Raw genomic sequence first — 5,000 nt, 5'->3', positions numbered from 1 at the left:
GCGCCACCACGATGCCGGTGCCATGCTCCGGGGGCCCGGGGGCGTCACGCTCCTCCTGGGGAAGGGATACCACGTTAGACATACTAGGAATGGCTAGACTAATAATGATAAAAACGATAATGTACGTAAGAAGGGTATCAATACCAATAATAACGTTGCCATGACTACCACCACCACCACAACTACTACTAACGATAATAAAACAATAACAATAAATTAACGATAATAACAACACCAACAATAACACCAATAACAGCAGTCCCCCCCTCCCAACAGCAGCACCGGAGACATCAGCCGACCCCCCCTCCCCTCCCGATCGCCCCCAACCCCTCAACCCCCTAACCCCCCACCCCAGCGTCGCTCAATAAGGCCATCAGCCCAGCCTCCGAGCCGACAAGTGTGTGCACATGTCCCTTGACGTGGATTTCACTAATATTAGCTTCATTAGCGCCGCCTCGACCACAGGTGCTCCATTTACCCGGCTGACAGATACCACGCGCTAGAGACTCCCTCCTGACGTTGTGAGAGGAAGGTTGGCTCGGCTGACACTGCTGTCGTATGGGGGTATGTGTGGGGGAGAGGGGAGGAGGGATGGAGGGGAGGGGGAGAGGAAGAGGAGGGAATGGGAAGAGAAGGGGGAGGGAGAGTTAGGGAGGGGAAGGAGGAGAAGGAGGAGGGGAGGGGAGGAGAAGTAGGGGGGAGAGAAGGAGGAGAAGGAGGAGGGTTGGGGAGAGGGATGGAGAGGTAGGCGAAGGAGGAGGAGAATATCGTTAATGGAGAGATGTGATTACAGTGAAGTGGGATGGTGTTGATTTATTATTAATGGTGAATGTGGCGATGATCTGAATGACTATCATCACCATAATCATAAAATGAAAACGAATGGTGGTGGTGGATGGGATCAAGATGATAATGATTGATGATGATGATAATAATAATAATGACAACATCAATATTAATAATATCAATAACAAGGAACATCAATAGTAATAACAAGAACCGCGTCAACTACAACAGTAAAAAAAATAACACAGCTATTATTACTACTACTAGCACTACTACTACTAATGAAAAAACAACCATGATAATAACTTTCATAGTGATAATAATGACGGCAACAGCGCTGATAATTACAATGATGTTAATAACAAAGATTACATCGACAATAATGATAAAAAGATAATGATGATACGGATACTACTACTAATAATAATGAAAAAAATAAACATGATAATAATTACAACATTAATAACAGTAATAATAGTAGTAATATTAGTATTGGTGTTAATAATAATTATAATAACAAAAACACCAGCAACAATAACAATGATGATAATTAACAATAATGATAATAATAAGAATAACAAGAACAACGAGAATAATAATCAAAGTAATAATCATCCAAATAACAATAATAACGATGATGATAACAATAACAACAATATTGATGATGGTGATGATGGTGATGATGATGATGATGATGACGATGATGCAGATGCAGAAGCAGATGATGATGATGATTATAATTATAACAACACCAACAATAATAATAACCATAATGATAATAATAATAACAATAATAATAATAATAATAATAATAATAAAATTATTATCATTATCATCAACAGCAATAATAATGATGCTAATAATCATGATGATAATGATAATAACAATAATACTGCTGTTCATAATAACAATCCTCTACTAAATGTTTATCACTGAAGAAATATCAGATACACTTAAGCGTCTCTCCCTTTGCTATTCTGAGAAGCTTTCAGCACACAAACAAATGCACTGGTGCACATGAGTACACACACGCCCGGGTAAACATAAACACCCACATGTGAACACTAATACGTTCACTGGTTCACATGAATTCACACATCCGTTGGTACACACACACACACACACACACACACACACACACACACACACACACACACACACACACACACACACACACACACAAACACACACACACACACACACACACTGGTGCATATGAATACACATATATTGGTACACATGGATATACATCAACTAGTACACATGAATACGCACACATCCACAGGTACACACGAAAACACACACCTTCACAGATACACAGGAATACGCACACGCCCACTGGTACACACGAAAACACACACATCCATAGGTACATGTGAACACACACACACACACCCACTGGTACACACGAAAACACACACATCCTTTGGTACATATGGACACGCACATAAATTCACGCAAACACACGCGCACAGTGAACCACATATGCAATAACCCTGAGAAAACAATCATAGGATAACCCTATTTTCCCTTTCTCTTTTTTTCTCTCTCTCTCCTTTATTCGTCTTCTTTCTAGCGTGACTGTATCACCTAGTCCCCCCCTCCCCTCCCGCTTGTCTTCATCTTCTTCCCTCCCCCCTCTCCCCCATCCCCATCCGCCCTTCCTCCTCCTTCATCTTCTTTCTTCCTCTTCTTCTTCACTTCCCTCTTCCTTATCGCTACTCCAACTATCTCTTTACACCTCTCCTCCTCATCTTCATCCTCTCTCCTTCCCCTCCTCCCATACCCTCAACCTCCCCCCCCTCCCACGCTACCCACACTAACCTCCCCTTCCCCATACCCCCTTTACCCCTCCCCTCCCACGCTACCCACACTACCGTCCCCTTCCCCATACCCCCTTTACTCCCTCCTCCCACGCTACCTCACTCTACCCTCCCCTCCTCCATACCCCCTATACCCCCGCCTCCCGCTGACCTACCCACCCCTTCTACCCTCCCCTTCCCCATACCCCCTTTACCCCTCCCCTCCCACGCTACCGACACTACCCTCCCCTTCCCCCCTCCCACTCTACCCTCCCCTTCCCCATACCCCCTTAACCCCCCCCCCCCCCAGCGATCTTCTATATCGGACGGCCGGATCTCTGCGTATCCGGTCCGCAGAGAGAGAGCGAAAGGGCTGGCCAGCTCCATTTTCTGTGTTCCTTTTTTGCGCGTGTTTTTTTTTTCTTCCTCCTTTTCTTCTTGTGCGCCGAGCGTGAAGGCTGCCCGCGCCAAAGCATGTGGATTAGGAGGAGGAGGAGGAGGAGGAGGAGGAGGAGGAGGAGGTGGTGGTGGAGGAGGAGGAAGGAGGAGGAAGGGGTGGGAGAGGGAGAGGAGGAGGGAGGAGGAAGGAGGAGGAAGGGCGTGGGAGGAAGAGGCTGAGGGGAAGGGGAGGAAGGAAGAAGGAGGGAGGGCGAACAGGTTGGGGGGAGGAGTAGCAGGAGGACTAAGGAAGGAAGGAGGAAGAGAAAGGGCGGAGGTAAGAGGAAGAAGAGGAGAAATGGGAAAGGGATAGAAGAGAAGAGGTGGAAAGGAGATGGGTGGCGATGAGAGAGAGAGAGAGAGAGAGAGAGAGAGAGAGAGAGAGAGTGAGAGAGAGAGAGAGAGAGAGAGAGAGAAATAGATAGATAGAGAGAGAGAGAAAGAGAGAAAGAGAGAGAGAGAGAGAGAGAGAGAGAGAGAGAGAGATAAAGATAAAGAGAAAGAAAAGAAAGCTAGAGACAAGCCAAGTGAAACAAAAACAAACAAAAACAAACAAAACCCCTCCCCCCCAAATCTCCCCCCCCCACCACCACGCAAAAGACACCCCAATTACCCATCCAATAATTACCAAAATGATCATCTCAGACCCTAACTACACCCCATATCTCCTCCGCGAAGTCTCCCTGGCCCTGACCTCCCGGAGAAGGGGTTCTGGCACTGGGATAAGGACGCGGGGTGGGGGGTGGGTGGGGGGGAGAGGGGGATAATCTGTGTCGTTTGTGGATGCTTACATGCTTGAAGGTCGATTGTAATAGTGTATGAATGCGTGGAGAAGGAGGGGTGGAGGGAATGAGGGAAGGAGGGAAGGAGGGGTGTATGGGAGGAGGGGTGGGCGGGAAAGAAGGGGAGAAGAGGAGGAAGGGAGGGGAAGAGATGAAGAGAGAAAGGGAGGAGAAGATAAGGAAACGAGGGGAGAAGGGGAAGCAGGAGATGAGAGGAGGAGGTGAAGAGGGAAGGAGGGGATAAGGAGAAGCAGGAGAGAAGGGAAACAGGACAAGAGAAATGGGGTAGAGAGAGAAGAAGGAAAGGACTGATAGAGAGAAAGAAAGACAAAGATAAGTAAAAAAGAGAACAGAACAGAAAGAAAGAAAAGCGGTCCAACAAGCAAGGAAGAGATAGTAAAAACACTGGAGAAAAGAAATCAAATCAAAGAAAAAAGAAAGAAAGAAAGAAAGAAAGAACAACAACAACAAAAAAACGAGCGAGAAAGACCAACATCGGTCATCTCCCTGCAACGAGTCTCGCACCCAAACATTACGGTCACCGTGAGAAGTAAAGCAACATCACTCGTTTAAACTTTCAAAACTAATGAAGGCAGTTTGTTTGAGCGCGGTCCCTGAGGGGCGTCGGAGGAGGGGGAGGGAGGGAGGGGAGGGGCTAGGGAGGGAGAAGGGAAGTGAGAGGGGGGAAGGAGCAAGGCAGGGAGGATAGAGGGAGGGAGGAAAGGAGGGAGGCTGGAGCAAGGGAGGAAGGGACGAGGGAGGCGGGACATGGGGTTAGGGAGGAGGAAGAGAGAAGGGAGGAGGGATGGAGAAGGAAAGAGGGAGGGAGAGGCGTGGGAGGAGGGAGGGAGAGGCGTGAGAGGAGGGAAGGAGGAGGGGACGGGCGTGTGGGCGAGTTATTTGAGTATCATGAGAGCATAAGAGCCTTTGGGGGTTTAATATATCTCAAGCAAGAGGCATTTCTGTGAAAGGGCGAGCGACAGATTGGCCTTTTCCCTCCCGGCCGCTGTTACTTAAGTGGTCTTTAAGTCTTTCCTTCGTTATCATTACGCCATGACAACGAGCGAAGCGACTCGAAACACGACACATTTCGCGACAAATCATTACGCCTTTGCATGACAGTGACACAGCCCACTTCCGCTGCATTACGTCACCCCTCCATGACAGCCCCTATGCATGACTTTTCAAACGA

At 47.5% G+C, this 5,000-nt stretch overlaps 1 protein-coding gene across 1 annotated transcript in view; it reads right to left on the bottom strand.

Annotated features, from left to right (window-relative positions):
• The window catches only part of LOC113807502 (uncharacterized), a 642,401-nt gene that overhangs the window by 229,642 nt on the left and 407,759 nt on the right, over positions 1-5,000 (bottom strand). Inside the window, exon 2 of the mRNA XM_070113419.1 lies at positions 1-55. This exon is cut by the window's left edge and continues 1,854 nt beyond it. The gene's annotated coding sequence lies outside the window, so the exon portion shown is untranslated. The remainder of the gene's footprint in view (positions 56-5,000) is intronic.

The sequence above is a fragment of the Penaeus vannamei genome, chromosome 3 (genome assembly GCF_042767895.1).
Source record: "Penaeus vannamei isolate JL-2024 chromosome 3, ASM4276789v1, whole genome shotgun sequence".
NCBI lineage: Eukaryota > Metazoa > Arthropoda > Malacostraca > Decapoda > Penaeidae > Penaeus > Penaeus vannamei.
This window is presented reverse-complemented; position numbering and strand designations above follow the sequence as displayed.